Source organism: Eurosta solidaginis, chromosome 4 (assembly GCF_040869045.1).
Source record: "Eurosta solidaginis isolate ZX-2024a chromosome 4, ASM4086904v1, whole genome shotgun sequence".
NCBI lineage: Eukaryota > Metazoa > Arthropoda > Insecta > Diptera > Tephritidae > Eurosta > Eurosta solidaginis.
This window is the reverse complement of record NC_090322.1, coordinates 62,441,670-62,461,893: the sequence shown is the minus strand read 5'-3', so window position 1 is coordinate 62,461,893 and position 20,224 is coordinate 62,441,670. Positions and strand designations below refer to the sequence as shown.

At 37.1% G+C, this 20,224-nt stretch overlaps 1 protein-coding gene across 5 annotated transcripts in view; it reads right to left on the bottom strand.

Annotated features, from left to right (window-relative positions):
• The window catches only part of LOC137249878 (serine-rich adhesin for platelets), a 60,206-nt gene that overhangs the window by 21,620 nt on the left and 18,362 nt on the right, over window positions 1-20,224 (bottom strand). The gene's annotated exons all lie outside the window — the stretch shown is intronic.

Below are 20,224 nucleotides of genomic sequence, written 5' to 3'. Positions count from 1 at the left end.
AAAATAAAACTTCACACATAAAACATATTACAAATTTCAGCGAAATAGATTTGGAGCCAAAAAGGGGCAAACATTTTAAAAAGGGCAAAAAAAGGAGCTAGGAGCTAAACCGGAATTTTTGGAGCTAAACGCAAAAAGAAGGGCTAGATCTAGCTCCAAGAGCAACAAAATGGCAACAATGCTTAAGGCAGCAAGCGCACAAACGAACTGGCAAAGCGGAGGACGAACAAGCAACGAGCTTGTCGCGGCTTCTGCTGTGGTTGCTGATCAGTGATGATATCATGGTACGTTTGTACTTTTTTTTTGGTACATTTCGCTTCCCGAAAGTACGTTGGTACTACATTGACATATTTGGTACATTTTTGTAAAACACCGCACTAAACTTCACGTCATTTGCAAAGCAGCTCTGAATGTACAAAAAAATTTTAAATTTTTCGAATAAAATATATAGATAGTTAAGTTGTTTTGTGGCCGAGCACAATTTGCCATTTGCAATTATGGATCGTATAAATATGCTTATGAAAAATAGCATAACTGATTCTAAAATTGTGAACAAATTTTGCATCAATAGAATTAAAGCATAGAAAATAATAACTCAAATAACAGGGCCAGAAAATTATAAATCCATAATTGCATTTTGTCAGAAGATTTATTACTCTCTAATAATAGATGAAACGACTGATATATGTATATCAAAAAATTTGGCAGTTCCGATTCGAATTTTTGATAAAAAGTGCATTGATAGATTTTTAGATTTCATACCTTTGACCAATAGTAGCACGGAGGGTATTTTTAATGCCATTATTAAATGTTTGAAAGACCATTCAATACCACTTGGAAAAACGATTGGTTTCACTGCCGGCAATTGCTCGGTTATGATGGGAGCAAAAAGCGGAGTGCAAGCAAGGCTGAAGCAAGTTGTTCCAAATCTGCATATTAATGGATGTCTTTGTCACATTTTAAATTTAGCTGCCGCTTGTAATGTATTTCCCAACAAAGTTGATAAATTTTTAAAAGACATAAACTATTATTTTTGGATAAACTCCTGTTAGGAGGGCAGACTTTCAGAGTTTTCAAGAACATTTCGGTACAGAAATGCATGTTATACTACAGTACGCCCCCATAAGGTGGCTTTCTAGACAAGCAGTCATAGATAGCATTCTTGAGCAATGGGTTACCCTCAAGTATTATTTAAATCTTTACGTATTTGAAAAAAAAAGCAGTAATCAAAATATTAATCTTATATCTGAAAATTTTCAAAGTCTTATTTATAAGTATATTTTGCATTTATTTCTTATATTTTAAATGAAATAAATAATGTGAAAATAGAAATGCAGTCTGAAGATATTCGCATACATTTACTTATTACCAAATTGAAAATTTTATAAAAAAAATTTTATTTAGGCTCCAGTCCTATTTGGATGTTAAATATTGATTCAGACGAAAATCACTTAATCCCAGATGAAGTTTACTGCGGTGTTAATGTGGATATTATTCTATCAAACAACCTTTTCGAGAAAGATGACGTACACATATTTAAGAGCTGTGCTAAACAATTTTATATACAAATTTGTAGTACTTTATTAAAGAAAGTAAATTTAAATGACAAAACTTTGTTGTGGGCTGCAAAGCTTTCACCAGAAAGTATTTTAAGCGGCGAAACAAATAGTATTGTGCCTTTAGTTATGGACTTATTTTCCAAATCTGAATTTGATAAAATAGAGAAAATTAATTCCGAATTTAGAACTTTAGCAGAGAATGAGAGCCTTTAAAAATTCAAGAATTGAAATATGTGCAGCTTTTGGGCAGAATTAAGATCAGTTAAAAATTAATTAAACGCGCAAATATTTTCCAATATTTATAGAAAAGTTCAAGGCGTATTTTCGATTCCACATTCATCCACAAACGTAGAAAGGATATTTTCTATACAAAATTCAATTAAAACTAAGACTTCAAATAAACACAGTTTTGAATTTCATAAAAACTAAAGACTCGGTGAAATCAGCTAACAGTAGTTGTCATAATATAGATACGAAAAAAAGCTTTTTGTCAACTGAGGTATTTAAAGAACTCAAAGAGTTTCCTGACTAAAAACAGTTTTTGGATAAAGAAGCAGAATATAACTCTAGTTTCGTTAAAAATCGCTTCCGAAAACTTTTGGTACATTTTTGGATGATTTGGTACATTTTTTTTCCTCGTTTGGTACAAAATGAAAAAATCCATTTATCATCCCTGTTGCTGATGGTTGTGGCGTATGCTGCAGAAGGTGTTTGTTGTTATCAGTGTTGTAACTGCAGCTGTGGTAACTGACGCCATTGCTAGTTTGTTATTGTGATTACGCTTGTTGTTTTTTTCTTTCTTCTTATTGTTCTGGCAGTTACAGCATTAGTTAGGGTGCAGAGTCGTAACGATTTTGTAGCAAAAAAAAAAAAAAACTTAAAAAACATATATATATATAAGTAATAAATTGTACAAAATGTAAAAACAAAAATGCAACGCTGGCAGGAGCAACTGATAGCGTGATTCGCATCTCATGCAACTGTGCGGCACGACATTGCAACTTATATTAGTCGTTTTTCAAGTTGTAAATGCATAGCTAGTTCCATTTCATTTCATTTTTGATAAAATAGAATTAAGAGAAAATGGAAAAGAAAAAAAATTTTTTTTATTTCTTTATCTAAACAAACTGCCTTGCGATGCCTTGGAATGCCAACACCAGCAACACTTAGCTCAAAAAAAAAAAAAATTCGTGAAGAAGACACTTGCAACATTGGCATTTTGCGCACTCAACGAAAGTCTGCCTGCCTAACTGGCCAAACTACTGATGCAGTCGTCTGTCTGCACAACGTCTGACGCGTCATCTTCACTTGCGCCTGTTTGGTCAGCTTAGTTTGATATTATTTATTGTATTATTCACATTTTTAGTGCCAAATCTTTTTATGCCAAAAAAATACATTGCAAACAATTACAACATTATGTAAGATAACTTTCCACAACACAAAATTCGTAGATGTTGTTGTTGTCGCGCGCAACAATACCAGACCGAGCGCTTATAGACGGAAATAGCATAGTTAGCGTAGGTGAAGTAAAAGAGCATAAATTATTTACAGCAAAAAATTGTGTTAAAACGGAAGTGGAGTAGCAAACCCTACTTATGGCACAATAAGTAGTAGAGGTGTTGTAAAGTGCAGTGTTGAGCGTCGTAGCATAGTAATGTTTACAAGACAATATTGTAACGAATTTACTTGCAAATCCTCTTATTTGCAATCCTCTGCTAAGTTCGAATCACTAAACTGTTGAATAAATAACTCCAATTTGTAATAATGCAAAATGGCCTTTATTAAAGTACTTCACAATGACACTCAAACTGTGCAACGAATAGCTTGCTTAATAACCAAACTGATTGATAACTCAAATGAAACTCTACTATTCAAAATAATACTGCTCTTGCTCGCTAGATAGCGTCTTAGTCGAAACTGCTTGACAACTCAAATCAAACTGAATTCCAGCGCCTCTACAATTGTGGCATTTTATACTCTTTGATTTCAACCTTCGCATCTTCTAGGCGCTTCCAGAATCTACTAGTCCAGCAGCTCTCAAACTTCTCAGCTGTAACTATAATTGCACAATTTTATAGTTTTTCTCATTGCATACTTATAGGAGTATCTCAGATATATGAATGTGTTTGTGCATTGGCTCTCCGCTGCTCGTATACGTACATGGTACATATGTGTAGACGCATTTATTGTTTCGTTTATGTAGATACATAATGATTGATCTATGGATGTGAATTCACGTCACTGCTTAGCATCGGCTTAGAGATGGCAGCACTCCTTAATTTGCTAATATTCGTAGCAATATATTTACCAATATGGTTGATGCATTGTCAACATGTTTAGGCTTACTGTTACGATCACGCCTCTAAATGACAACTTGCACTATTATTGTATGTATTGCTTAAGTGTACAAATCAGTAACGCCTCTTCTGCTTCAGTTGATGCAACTAAATTCGTATTGTGAACACCAATCAATTAGTTGTCACAGCAAACGCGTTAAGTATTCATTTAAAAAAAGCTGACTTCGCCGCCAAACAAGGACAAATTGTTGGACTTGTAGCTAGATAAAGCCCATGTAGTGCTCCTTTATTTTTGCTCATGACTAGTCATAGATTCTAAAGATACGCTGAGCCATTCATTACCAAGCTGCTGTGGTGACGAGGCATAAGAAAATGTGCACATCGTGCAAATACATATAAATACTTAATGTACTAGTATATGAAGCAAATATGATTTATATATAAATATAAGCTGCTAATAGTGGGATACCTATCCTTGAATCCACTCTCGAACAAGTTGTGTAAGAAGCGTAACTATTCTGGAGAACTCTTCTCTCGAATAACCCAAGATTCAACATATCTACTTTCTTTCATATCAAGGCAGGTATGATAAGAGACTTATAAGCGTGATTATTTTTTCGACGAGAGATGGCTTGATTCTTCAGCTATCAAAAATTCCAAAGTAGCGTTTCCAGGACTAAGCGTATGGTGTCAATCTGGTCTGTCACGAACTTACCAGATTTCAAACTGTTTTTTTTTTTGGCACAATGCGCTAGATTTAAGGTTATATATCAGTGATGAGCACATGCATGCATTAACAAAATGTGAATATGGTAGAAGCCCGTCTACACCCGAAAAAGTCAGAATGCTTAATACTTTGGGTTTTTAAACAACGACTTTAGCAATGGGGAAACGCAGTAGCATTCAAGAAAGTATTTGGGTATAAATATAAGTATTTCTATTTAGCAATAAAGTAAAACAAAACATACTGACTATTTTAGATTAAGTTGGGAACAAAAACACCCCTTTAAAGCAACGTTTTGGCCCAGCCGCTGAACGTCGATTAAAATATTATACAAGCGAGCGGAATTTGTTTGCGAGTTTAAACGAGTTTTTCTATGGCTGTGTTAGATTGTATGTGAAAAAGCTCAATAAAGCTCTCGCACGCGTGTAATGAGGTGCTTATCTTTGTTCTTTATACATCCACAACTATATTCGGCAAACAATGTTTTGCCATAGCATTCAAACTTCCCTAGTGCCTTTTTGATGTGGTGGCATACTCTCGCCGAATGCATGTTTGAATGCTTGGTTCAGGGCGAACAAAAGCGCAAACTACATTTTATACTCAGTTGAGCAGAGCTCACAGAGTATATTAACTTTGATTGCATAACGGTTGGTTGTACAGGTATAAAGGAATCGAGATAGATATAGACTTCCATATATCAAAATCATCAGTATCGAAAAAAAATTCAATTGAGCCATGTCCGTCCGTCCGTCCGTCTGTCCGTTAACACGATAACTTGAGTAAATTTTTAGGTATCTTGATGAAATTTGGTATGTAGGTTCCTGGGCACTCATCTCAGATCGCTATTTAAATGAACGATATCGGACTATAACCACGCCCACTTTTTCGATATCGAAAATTTCGAAAAATCGAAAAAGTGCGATAATTCATTACCAAATACGCATTAAGCGATGAAACTTGGTAGGTGAGTTGAGCTTATGACGCAGAATAGAAAACTAGTAAAATTTTGGACAATGGGCTTGGCACCGCCCACTGTTAAATGAAGATAATTTAGAAGTTTTGCAAACTGTAATTTGGCAGTCGTTGAAGATATCATGATGAAATTTGGCAGGAACGTTACTCTTATTACTTTATGTCTGCTTAATAAAAATTAGCAAAATCGGAGAACGACCACGCCCACTTTTTAAAATTTTTTTTTTAAATTCAAATTTTAAAAAAAAGTTAATATCTTTACAGCATATAAGTAAATTATGCCCACATTCAACTCCAGTAAGGATATGGTGCAACAAAATACAAAAACAAAAGAAAATTTCAAAATGGCCGTGGCTCCGCCCTTTTTCATTTAATTTGTCTAGGATGCTTTTAATGCCATAAGTCAAACAAAAATTAACCACTCCTTGTGAAATTTGGTAGAGGCTAAGCTCCTAGGACGATAACTGTTTTCTGTGGAAAAGGGCGAAATCGGTTGAAGCCACGCCCAGTTTTTATACACAGTCGACCGTCTGTCCTTCCGCTCGGCCGTTAACACGATAACTTGAACAAAAATCGATACATCTTTACTAAACTCAGTTCACGTACTTATCTGAACTCACTTTGTATTTGTGTAAAAAATGGCCGAAATCCGACTATGACCACGCCCACTTTTTCGTTATCGAAAATTACGAAAAATGAAAAAAATGCCATAATTATATAACAACTACGAAAAAAGGGATGAAACATGGTAATTGTATTGGTCTATTGACGCAAAATATAACTTTAGAAAAAAACTTGGTAAAATGGGTGAGACACCTACCATATTAAGTAGAAGAAAATGAAAAAGTTTTGCAGAGCGAAATGAAAAGCCCTTGGAATCTTGGAAGGAATACTGTACGTGGTATTACATATATAAATAAATTAGCGGTACCCGACAGATGATGTTCTGGATCACTCTGGAAAATACTCATTAACACCTTTCATTTGATATCCATATCGTACAAACAAATTCTAGAGTCACCCCTGGTCCACCTTCATGTCGATATCTCGAAAAGGCATCCACCTATAGAACTAAGGCCCACGCCTTTTTAAAATACTCATTAACACCTTTCATTTGATACCCATATCGTACAAAAAAATTCTAGAGTCACCCCTGGCCCACCTTTATGGCGATATCTCGAAAAGGCATCCACCTATAGAACTAAGGCCCACTCCCTTTTAAAATACTCATTAACACCTTTCATTTGATACCCATATCGTATAAACAAATTCTAGAGTCACCCCTGGTCCACCTTTATGTCGATATCTCGAAAAGGCGTCCACCTATAGAACTAAGGCCCACGCCCTTTTAAAATACTTATTAACACCTTTCATTTGATACACATATCGTACAAACAAATTCTAGAGTCACCCCTTTTCCACCTTTATGGCGATATCTCGAACAGGCGTCCACCTATAGAACTAAGGCCCACACCCTTTTAAAATACTCATTAACACCTTTCATTTGATACCCATATCGTACACAAAAATTCTAGAGTCACCCCTGGCCCACCTTTATGGCGATATCTCGAAAGGGCATCCACCTATAGAACTAAGGCCCACTCCCTTTTAAAATACTCATTAACACCTTTCATTTGATACCCATATCGTACAAACAAATTCTAGAGTCACCCCTGGTCCACCTTTATGGCGATATCTCGAAAAGGCGTACATCTATAGAACTTAGGCCCACGCTCTTTTAAAATACTCATTAACACCTTTCATTTGATACCCATATCGTACAAAAAAATTCTAGAGTCACCCCTGGCCCACCTTTATGGCGATATCTCGAAAAGGCATCCACCTATAGAACTAAGGCCCACTCCCTTTTAAAATACTCATTAACACCTTTCATTTGATACCCATATCGTATAAACAAATTCTAGAGTCACCCCTGGTCCACCTTTATGTCGATATCTCGAAAAGGCGTCCACCTATAGAACTAAGGCCCACGCCCTTTTAAAATACTTATTAACACCTTTCATTTGATACACATATCGTACAAACAAATTCTAGAGTCACCCCTTTTCCACCTTTATGGCGATATCTCGAACAGGCGTCCACCTATAGAACTAAAGCCCACACCCTTTTAAAATACTCATTAACACCTTTCATTTGATACCCATATCGTACACAAAAATTCTAGAGTCACCCCTGGCCCACCTTTATGGCGATATCTCGAAAGGGCATCCACCTATAGAACTAAGGCCCACTCCCTTTTAAAATACTCATTAACACCTTTCATTTGATACCCATATCGTACAAACAAATTCTAGAGTCACCCCTGGTCCACCTTTATGGCGATATCTCGAAAAGGCGTACATCTATAGAACTTAGGCCCACGCTCTTTTAAAATACTCATTAACACCTTTCATTTGATACCCATATCGTACAAAAAAATTCTAGAGTCACCCCTGGCCCACCTTTATGGCGATATCTCGAAAAGGCATCCACCTATAGAACTAAGGCCTACGCCCTTTTAAAATACTCATTAACACCTTTCATTTTATACCCATATCGTACAAACAAATTCTAGAGTCACCCCTGGTCCACGTTTATGGCGATATCTCGAAAAGGCGTACATCTATAGAACTTAGGCCCACGCTCTTTTAAAATACTCATTAACACCTTTCATTTGATACCCATATCGTACAAAATAAATTCTAGAGTCACCCCTGGTCCACCTTTATGGCGATATCTAGAAAAGACGTCCACCTATAGAACTTAGGCCCACTCCCTTTTAAAATTATCATTAACATATTTCATTTGATACCCATATCGTACAAACAAATTCTCGAGTCAGGCCTGGTCCACCTTTATGGCGATATCCCTAAATGGCGTAAGTGGCGTCCATCTATAGATCTATGGCCCACTTCCTCTTAAAATACTCTTTAATACCTTCCATTTGATACACATGTCATACAAACACATTCCAGGGTTACCCTAGGTTCCTTTTACAACATGGTGATTTCCCTTACTTTGTCTCCACAGCTCTCAACTGAGTATGTAATGTTCGGTTACACCCGAACTTAGCCTTCCTTACTTGTTTTATTTGAGTTTTATTTAAAACTTTTTTTTATTAAATTAGAAAGGAGTCAACTATTTTTTATGCGCGGAAAGAAAGTAAATATCTCAAAGCTAAAGTGAAAATTAAAAATATGGAACTCGAGTGAATCTTTTTTGATTTATGATTCCAAAGCACATTTTGGCAAACTGCCACACCTTTTTTAAATTAAAAAAAAAAACCTAGGTAAGCCCTTAATTGCAAAAAACTTTCTTCAAATCGAAGCTTTCTATGTGACGTTATTACATTAAGTACGTATTTAGCGAGTATATTTTATAAGACTTTTTAGATGCATCGAGAGATACACAGATTAGGGCGCAGTTTACGAGATTGCCTTTGCTATTTTGAACATGATATGTATTACTTTTCGATTCAACAACAAAATATATAATAAAATGATAAAATACCTCAGCGGGTTAGGGAGCTCAGAATGTACCTATGCCTATCATAAGAGGCGACTAAAAGACCAAACAGATTCAAGGGGTTGTGTAGCGCAACCCTTTCAAGGAGTTGGCAGCGCAATTTATAGTTTCTCCAACCCAATTATCAACCTCACCTACCCGTGGCGAATCCTGTTTCTTGATAATCACCCGACACTTTAAGTAAACCGGCTTTACTTAAATAAGAAAAATCTTTTTTTTTTCTTACACAATTTCACAAAACTTCACAAGTTGTTGCATATTACCTAAGTACTATGAAACAACTTTGAACTTGAAGGCTTAGTAGAAAAGCAAAGACGAATTCGTAGAAAGTAGCCAAAGAAACCTTATTTCACATGCCGCTAGCAAAGCAATGGAAAACTTTCAAAACACTTACGCTGCGAATAACTAAAAATGCAAAAGTTTTTCAAAAATTTCAAGGCACAACATAACAGAGAAGAATGAAATACAAGAACGCTTGTAGAAAAAGGACTTTTCTTAAAAGTTCGAAGTAATCAAATAAGACATGAAGAGCGAGGCAAAGGCAAGCTAGGATGACTGGAATGAAATACGTCAACGCTGGTAAAAGCATGTAGAGCATAAAACATTGAATAAAAAAAAGTTGATTTTAAAAACCATGAACAACAATAAATCAAAGAAGAGTGTGTACTTATGTATGTATATATATACGTAAGCACGTAACTAAAACATATACTCACAGAGTGGTGGGAGTATGAGGAGGAGTGCGTGAGTGCGTGCATTTTGAATAGCTGCAGGCGGGAAAGTGCGGAAAAACACAACAAACAAAAAATGCGAAAGATTTGCAAAATACAGATGGCGAGTGACCGGAAAGTAATATTTAGTTACGTAAACGTATGCATAAAAGAAAAACCGTTAAAGAAAGCAAATGGAAAATGATTTATTTATTGCGTTTTGCTGTGACTTCTTCGTGTTAGCTGCGGCTACATGTGCTACATAGTTCTAAAACAGAATTAGGTGTGGAGCTGATTTGTGTGGTGGCAAAGTAAAATGGTTTAGCTGAGTGTGTATCCATGTAATATAAAACTAACTGCAATAACTACAGCCTGCACAGCCTAACGGTGAAATTTAATATGATCCCACAAAAGTTCGTTTACTGCAAACCGAAAAAGGAGTTCAATAAAATGAAAAAACCAAGCGGATAGAATATAAGTTTGCCAACATATAAGTAAACAAATATATGAGCTTAAGAAATCAAGCGAAAAGGAAAGAAATCGGAAAAAATTGAAAAAAGAAGAGATTCACAAATATTTAAACACATTTACTCTAGTGGCTATGGAAGTGAGCTAACCGGAATCGGAATTGAGAAAAAATATGAACAAAATCTGGTCTGAGAAAACAAAATGAAATCATTTCACAACTTATTATTACTGAAATCCATCCTGTTTGAATTCTAACTTGAGTTTGAAAAAATGAGCGAAAGAGATAGAGAAAATAGCGTGAGTACCAAGTACTAGTGAAGTTCCAAAAAACACATATGCGGCTAGAAAACTAAAGTGTTTAAGTTAACTAGAACTTCCACAGGAGTAGAAGTAAACCACAACAGAGGCAGCTATACCAAAAACAAATAGTTTCAGGCTTTTTGAGAAGAGCTTCTTATCTTAAACAACAGTTACCGAAAAAAAAATATTTGAATATCGGCGACTATTATCGACAGCAAAATATTATGGTTGAGTCGCCGAGTCATCGGCGTCTTATTGATTTCTTAGTGGCGACCGCGTTACTGATGTGTCAGTGATTTTAGAGTGAAGTTCTATCGCTATCTGTTTCATAGTAAATCCATGGGGGTCGATAACAAACCAAAATCACGCCAACAATTATTTGGTAACTCCGATAAAAACTGATTACTTTTTGTTTACAAGTCAATAACAAATTGATAAATTTTCAGTAACAAACCGATAACATGCCGATAACAAATTGGCACCACTTCAATAAAAAAATCGGTAACTTTTTGAAAACTTTCCGATAGTACATCGATATTTTCTGGATGAATTTTTGGTAACATATCGATAACTTTTCAAAAATAATCGATAACATTTCGATAATGAACCGATAACTTCTCAATAACAAACCGATTATTCGTCGATAAAAAGTCACTTACACATTGGGCGCTTTTTTTGTTGATATGTACGTTGCAAACATGTAGAAAAAATATGCTCAGTAATTTAACGTAATATCTCAACCGTTGAGTGGATGGAAAATACGCATTCAGAAAATTATCAATCAACAGTCGCGTTGACTGAAATCTCTCATAGATAACTTTTGCTTACTTACTTACTTAATTGGCGCTTAACCGTCTAAACGGTTATGGCCGTCCAACAAGGCGCGCCAGTCGCTCCTTCGCACCGCCAACCGGCGCCAATTGGTCACACCAAGGGAGTTTAAATCGTTTTCCTCCTGGTCCTTCCAACGGAGTGGGGCCGCCCTCTACCTCTGCTTTCATAGGCGGGTTCCTATAGAAACACTTTCTTGGCCGGAGCATCATCACTCATTCGCATAACATAGCCTAGCCAGCGCAGCCGCTGCGTTTTAATTCGCTGGACTATGTTGATGTCTGCGTATAGCTCGTACAGCTCATCATTAAATCTTCTTCGGTACTCGCCATCGCCAACGCGTAGAGGTCCATAAATCTTTCGAAGAACTTTTCTCTCGAACACTCCCAAAGCCGCTTCATCTGCTGTTGTCATGGTCCATGCTTCTGCCCCATATAGCAGGACGGGTACGATAAGTGACTTGTAGAGTATGACTTTCGATCACCGAGAGAGGACTTTACTTTTCAATTGCCTACCTAGTCCAAAGTAGCATTTATTGGCAAGATTGATTCTTCGCTGGATTTCAGTGCTGATGTTGTTGCTAGTGTTGATGCTGGTTCCCAAATAAACGAAGTCTTTTACTATTTCGAAATTATGGCTGCCAACAGTAGCGTGGTTGCCAAGGCGCATATGCGCTGACTCTTTGCTCGATGACAGCAGGTACTTCGTTTTGTCCTCATTCACCATCAAACCCATCTTTACCGCTTCTTTTTCCAGTTTGGAGTAAACAGGACTAACAGCGCGGGTGTTTAGGCCGATGATATCAATGTCATCAGCATATGCCAGTAATTGCACACTTTTATAGTATATTGTTCCAGTGCGGTTAAGTTCTGCAGCTAGTATAATTTTCTCCAGCATCAAATTAAAGTAATCGCACGATAGGGGGTCACTCTGTCTGAAACCTCGTTTAGTTTCGAACGGCTTGGAGAGGTCCTTCCCAATTCTTACTGAGCTGATGGTGTTGCTCAACGTCAATTTCCACAGCCGTATAAGTTTTGCGGGGAAACCAAATTCAGACATAGCGGCATATAGGCAGCTCCTTTTCGTGCTGTCGAAGGCGGCTTTAAAGTCGACGAAGAGGTGATGTGTGTCGATTCTCTTTTCACAGTTTTTTTCCCAGATTTGGCGCATTGTGAAAATCTGGTCGATTTACCAGGTCTGAAGCCGCACTGATAAGGTCCAATCAGCCGGTTCACGGTGGGCTTCAATCTTTCGCACAACACACTTGAAAGGACCTTATATGCGATATTAAGAAGGCTGATTCCACGATAGTTGGTGCATTTTGCAGTATCCCCCTTCTTGTGGACTGGGCAAAGAACACTTAGATTCCAATCATCGGGCATGCACTCGTCCGCCCATATTTTGCTAAGAAGCTGCTGCATGCGCCTTACCAACTCCTCGCCGCCGTACTTGAATAGCTCCGCAGGCAATCCATCAGCGCCCACGGCCTTGTGGTTTTTCAATCTGGTTATTGCTATTCTAACTTCGTCATAATCGGGCGGGGGGATATATATTCCATCATCATCGATTGCGGGATCGGGTTCTTCACCTATGCGCGGTGAATTGCTGCCTCCATTTAGGAGAGCAGAGAAGTATTCCCTCCATAGTCTAAGCACTCTCTGGACATCAGTTAAAGGTCGCCGTTTTCATTCCTACAGGAGTTTGCCCCGGTCTTAAAACCTTCCGTCTGTCGCCGTATTTTTTGATAGAATTTTCGGGCGTTATTCCTGCTGGCTAACAGCTCAAGCTCCTCGCACTCACGCCTTTCTGCTTCTGCTTTTTTCTTCCTGAAAAGGCGTCTCGCTTCCCTTTTTAACTCACGATAGCGTTCACACACTCCTCTTGTCGCGCTCGCTTTTAACGTACCCCTGTAGGCAGCGTTTTTTCTTTCGGTTGCAACGCGGCATTCTTCATCGTACCAGTTGTTTTTTCGTGGCCGCCGGTAACCAATTTTTTCCTCGGCGGCAGTACGAAGTGCTTTGGAGATATGCTCCCACTGCTCCTGTATTCCTTCAGGATGAGTTGTGGTCTCAGAGAGCAGGTGTGAGAGTCGAGTTGCGAAATCATTGGCAGTCTGTTGTGATTGAAGCTTTTCGACGTCTAGCTTTCCTTGTGTTTTTGGTTCCTTGGTTTTGCCGCGTTGAGGCGGTGCGTATTTTGGCTGCAACGAGATAATGGTCCGAGTCGATGTTAGGTCCTCGGATCGTGCGCACATCTAACCACCTGGAGGCATGCCGTCCGTCTATCACAACGTGATCGATCTGATTGCGAGTATTTCGATCAGGAGACAGCCATGTATCTTGATGTGTCTTTTTATGCATAATGATAACTTTTCCTATCGATATCAAATTTGCAAGACATTGATAACAAATCGATAATTCATCGTTAACAAACCGATAACTCATCGTTAGCAAACCGATAATTCATCGTTAACAAATCGGTAACAGTTCGATTTCAAATTGATAACACGCTGTCGGCTTTCGGTAATGGCTTCGGTTTACACCTCTAAACTTTCCTTTTGTTCATCTTTCTCTTTTTCCTTTCCTTTCCTTTTCTTTCCTCTGCTCCCCTTTCTTTTCCTTGTCTTCTTTTCCTTGGCTTCGCCAAAGATATCATAAGGAAAAGCATCAATAATATCATCCATTAATTGATTTGCTGAAGACTTGGCTCATAGCGACTACACTTACCCTTACATTCTGTATTCCTCCATACAGCTACCGATCTCATACCCTATGCCTACAGACTACGCCTACAGTACACACAACGCTTACATTTAGTATTTCCCTTCTAAAGACTACTCTCAAGCTTACGATTACATTATGAATTCTCCTATACCGTTAGCAAAGGTATACATCAAAAACATAAACTTTTCCATTTTATTACATCTCCTTCGCTTATGTCCCGTTAGAACGGATTTCTGTAGTTGACGCATCAAAGATCACAATTAAAATTCGTATCCCTTAATCAATTGAAAGTTTCGGAACTCGAAACGGGGATCCGCAACACCTTCAATACTAGCATATTACGTCATTGGCTAATGCACCAAATGCCAACCTAAAATTTTGAGTAAAAGGAATTTAATATGGCATTATCGGTATGTAGGAGGTATGGAAACTGGTCACTAGAAAAAAAGCGAAAAACGTTGTATGAAACGACAAGCCAAGTCATGCTTACAAACAAGCAGTGGAAGCGCACAGAAACGTTAAAGGCACCGACAAAATCGTAGCAGCAAAAGTGGAGCTCAAACGGCACGCGACGAGCACTTGGAAAGTACTTAAAAGTACGAGAAGCAAACCAACTCACATACACACATACATACATATATGCAAAGCATACGTATGTATGAAGTGTGTGCGTGTGGCAAGTGTAAAAAAGATACATTTACAGTATATGCATACTACATACGTATATGTATATGGATTTATGTATGATTATTTGAGCATTTACGTTAATGTGTAAAATGCGGACTAACGGTGGTCATTTAGGGTCGCCTGTTTAGCAACAAACTAAACTAAAATATAACCGAGAAAACGTCAAAGAGACATATATGTAGACAATCTGAAAACCAAACATAAAGTTCAGTATTTCAGTCGTTACTTAACTAAATAAAGCAAAATTTCACAAGCACTTACATATTTACATACAATATATGTATGTACATACACACGTACGTGTGGAAGAATATCAACTCTGTAAACGGCAGCAGCAGGTTCTTCCCTTGTAACAACAGGCTACCTACCGCCTACTCTACCACACCGCCCAGTGTGAATGAAAAACAATTACGACCGAGTACACTGCAGCACAGAGTTATTGTGGCGCATAAGTTGAGATGTTGGCGGTGGGTTGAGCTGTAGGCGGTTGGCGCTTATACAATATGTAGCATCCACACAATTGTACGTATGTATATGTGTAGCTCGTTCGCTTGTTTCACCGTATCGGAAAGATGAATGGCTGGTTGCTTTGGTCGCATACGCCGTGGCTGAATTAAAGCTTAGTTGAGTGGTTTGAGATAAAGGTTGACCAGCTTTTTGTACATTCTACATGCATACAGACAGATATTGATACAAATGTAGGTTTGTGTGCATCATCATCATCATCGTTAGCAGTTTTGTTGAAAACAATTCCTTTTGTCTTGCGTTTATATTTCGAATTCTGTGCTTTTACGAGGGTACGCTGAACATTTGGGGAAAAAATAGAGCGACGATTTGCTGCATCACTTAATGGGATGAACATTCTATACGAAAAAATTTCACAAATTCAAAAATAGGAGAACCACTCTTACTAACATAATAATTATATTTCTCATATGTATAATCATCCAATTTACAATCTTTTCAATGGTATATCGCTTGATTCGAAAACGCATAGCAGGCTAGAGTTTGGTGTATAAATTTTTTTTGTTACATATTTGGGAAAAAAAAACTAATTTATTTGGTTGCTAAAAATATGATAAATTTAGTAAGTGTACTAAAGTTCTTAAAATTCTATGTTCAGTAAGAAAAAATATTACAGTTTGTTCCAGAAAACAAATTAGCTCCTTTTATGAAGAAACCTATTGTGGCGCATATTAGCAATTTGGACTCATCACAACGCCGCTAGTAAACAAATGTTGCTCAACAACAACAGCAATGTAAGCAGATGATACAGCAAACACCTACGAACACACGAACATAGTAACAAAATCGCAGACGATATTTCACACACAAGTACATAGCAATAAAGAGCGCACATGACCTTATATGAACTACAGATATAAAAGTATATAGCCAAGTCTAGACTCTGGCAGAAAATAATGGCGAGAGCATAAAGGCAGGCCAATCAAAGGAGTACTCAATCAGTTTGATTTTAAAACGGTGTAGGTGAAATACGAGAATAATTTCAGTAAAGTTCTACTACCAGAGTTGTGCTGTAAATAAAGAGCATTTTTATAATCAGAAAATTTTAGGGTATTTATTCGACAGTTCAGTAATTCGAACAATAGCAGAAGGCGCAAAGTTTTCGAATCACACTAAGTTTTAGAGCATACTAAATTTTATATTCTCTTTTTTCTTACTTTGTGCAATAATTAAATTTAAATTACACTCTGACTCTATGTAGTAGCTCCCAATGGAACCATACAAGTTTCCAAAAATCCGGAAACGTTATTCAAATGAAACAAATTTTTAAGCGTACCCTCGTATGTATATGTGTGTATGTAACTAACTATGGGTGATTGAATTTATACTCCGCTGTATGTATGTTGTCTTTTTTCGCCAAGTGGAACGTGATCATTTTGACGTTTTTCTTATAAGTAACTTATATTTGTTGTTGTTGTTGCGTTATCGCATTATATCTGTGTATGCCAGTCAACCAATTTCTGCTTATTTAACATTCGTTTTTATTCGCATTGCAACACGCACATGTTTTTTTTTTTGTATTATTGAGGGACAAGCCAGTAATTTGTTGTTTTATGTTTTTTATTTAGTAAATTGTATATTTTTGTGTTGCTCTGCTTAGATTTTAATTGCATGAATTGCAGCTTTTATTGGCTTATGTTAATTTGAGCAAATTTATCACTAAAGGGACTTAAGCGTCTAACTGTAAACTTATCATTTTTTTCTTTTTATTTTCTTTTTTTATGCTCATGCTCGCTCCATAACTTCTTCTCCTCTTTACGACTGCTTTCCAGCATCGTCCAAATACCTTTGGTTTGTGTTGCACCATTTTTTCCTCCGATATTTTATATATCTAACCATTTAGCTTGATTCTCTTTGTATATCCCGCATACCCACTTTTGTATTTTGTTCCTTTTGCTCACCTTTGCCACTTCTTCATTGCAATTGCAGCACTACCGCTTTGTGTTTTTTTTTTATGACAAAAATCCTTGCAGCAATGCAGCTGTAATAGTACTTAGCGGACATACATAATATGTAAATATGTTTGTCGCAGGCATGCTTAACCAACGAAACGATATCATTTCGTTACGATAATCAACGTTAATAAACGAAACGAAGTCATTTCGTTTCGTTTTTTAACGTTAAGATCGTCAAATTAACGAAATGATTTCGTTTCGTTTTCTGCCATATCAAAACGAAATAAAACCGTTTATGTTGATTATTAATTTCAAACTATGCTGGCAAAGCTGATTGATGGCGCAGTCATTAAAGTTGAAAGCATTAGCCAAGCTGATTGCAACTTTTCTCATGAATTTTGACAGTACAAACATTTCTCAGAGTATTTTTGACATTACCACCAACGAATTACACAAACAAATTACATAGAGTTTGTGTGTGTGTGTGCGCTCGTTGTTGCCACCTTACGGCTTCACCATGGCTATAGCATTGCCAGCACAATTCAAACATAAAGTATCACGTTTTTGTTAACGTTTTTAACGTTAACGAAAGCTTTTCGTTTCGGTTAAAAACGAGATACAATTTATCTTGATAATTTCTTTATCGATAATATTTCGAAGTGTTTCAACGGAAACGAAATTTTTTGATAAACGATTAGCTTAACGTTAAGGTGCATCCCTGGTTTGTCGTTATACTTTTGTAGTTGTTGTAGCTATTGCTTTGACTTGCACTATGTAGTACTTACATGAAATCCCGCTACTACACCGGCGTTTGTGTGCTCGCTAGTTGTAAATATGTGTGTACGAGGGAGCTAACAAAATTTCGCTTGGTGTCATTATATCTATACTCGGACAATGCCCGATATCTACTTCATAAGGCTTTAGAGTCGGAAATGTTTCGCTGATTACATTTCTTCGATGTCAGAATAAATTTATGGGATACAACGTAAAAAGTGGTGCCTCATCCCCTCTTCTTCGGAATTAAAAAAGATATTGGTTAGTGATAGTCTTGAGATAATTTTATGTGTAGGTTTTCTCTTGTGAAGTCTCAAGAGTGATTCTGCGCTGGATTTCAAAGCTGATGTTGTTGTTTGTGTTAATGCAGGTTCCCAAATAAACCAATCCTTTAAATTTTTCAATATTATGACTGCCAACAGTGGCGTTGTTACCATGGCGGAAATGTTCTGACTATTTGCTTTATGACAGCAGGTACTTCGCATTGTGCTTGTTCACCATCAAACCTATCTTTTTCGCATCTTTTTCCAGTTTGGAGTTAGCGGAGCTTGCGGCGCTGGTGCTCAGGCCGATGATTTTAATATCGTCAACATACGACAGTAATTGCATTTTTTTAAATTGTTCCAGAGCTGTTAGATTCTGCAGTGTTTATTTTCTCCAAGATCAAATTAAAGAAATTCGAACGGCTCGAATAAGCCCTCCCCAATTCTAACTAAGCTAATGGTGTTGTTTACCGTAATTTTGCACAGCCGCATAAATTTTGCAAGGAAGCAGAAAAGAGGTGATGTGTGTCAATTCTTTTTTGGCGAGTTTTTTACAAGATTTGGCGCATAGTGAAAATCTTGTTTATGGTAGATTTACCAGGTCTGAAGTCGCACTAATAAGGTCCAACCAGCCGATTCACGGTGGGCATCAATCTTTCGCACAAAACGATGGTTCCGCGATAGTCGTGGCAGTTTGCAGAATCCCCTTCCTGTTTTTGGTATAATTTTGTTAAAATTCAGCAAAATTCTCCAAAGCTACTTTCTGGAGCTCTTTCAAATTCGCTGAACCCATTGGTCAAGATTATGTGTACATTCCAGATAATAGATTAATATTTAAACTCAGCTCCAGTCAATTTCGAGCTTCACCAGAGCCACACATAAGCTTACAACAGAAGATTTTGATCAATTATCTCGGATCTCCTCTTCTACAGAAAAGTGTGCCGTCTAAAACATCTGTGAGCACTTGCAAGCAATCTCAAGAGACAGTGCATGTGCAAGTGCATACGCAATATGGCACTCATTTAATGTTTATAGCGATTTAGCATGTATATGAGTTTCATCAGTTTTCAGTGCAGTTGGTGAAGTCTTTTTTTAACTACCAATTGACCGAACTTTTGTTAGTATTCTAATTATTATGCCTGTACAAGTTTCATATGCGTATACGACCGTGTTTGTATATAAATATATGTCATTGACTCGAACATACGTACATACATGCACTTTTCAAAGCCACATTCAAACAACCATAGCCCCAATATTTATATATTTGGAAGTGTACATGCGGATATGTTTATTTGCTTATAGGTTTTTTGTTGGGGCATGAGCTTGGCCTGAATTTCTTTTAAATATTCATATATATATGTAGATATCGACGATGACGACAGCCGTACAAAGACGACGGGTATAATGAGATGACTGTGCTAAACCACAAGCGCTGAAATATTGACAAGCGAATTTCCAAAGCCTTCCTCGAACATCTGATAGTGATTTGTTCGCTTTTAGCTGCAGATTTTGATTTTGGTTTTATTGATGACCTTTTTGTTTTTTGTTAAGATAATAAATATGCTTCTTAAGAATACGAAATTTTGTAGCTAATTTATGCGCCGTTGCAACCATTTCTCGTTTGCCATAAGAAGAATTTATGTATCGAGTAGGGTCTTATGTGTGTGTACTTTATCTCATCAATCAATCGTGTTCACTACCCCTTTGAGAACACTACAGGGTTTCTTATATTCGTTTGCAAACAAAACGGTTTCCATGCCTCTCTCCAAGCATTTCAATAAGTTTGGGATTTATAGAGAATAACGGTAAATCAAAATTCCGTTTCAAAAAAGAACATCAATACTCTCGCATTTTCGAGACTAACACAAGAATTAATTTGAAATTGAGCCAAAGTTTATTAACGCCTCAAGTAAACCCCCCCTATTGGCTACATTATCGGTGTTTCTTATCAACAGTTAAATTTAAGAC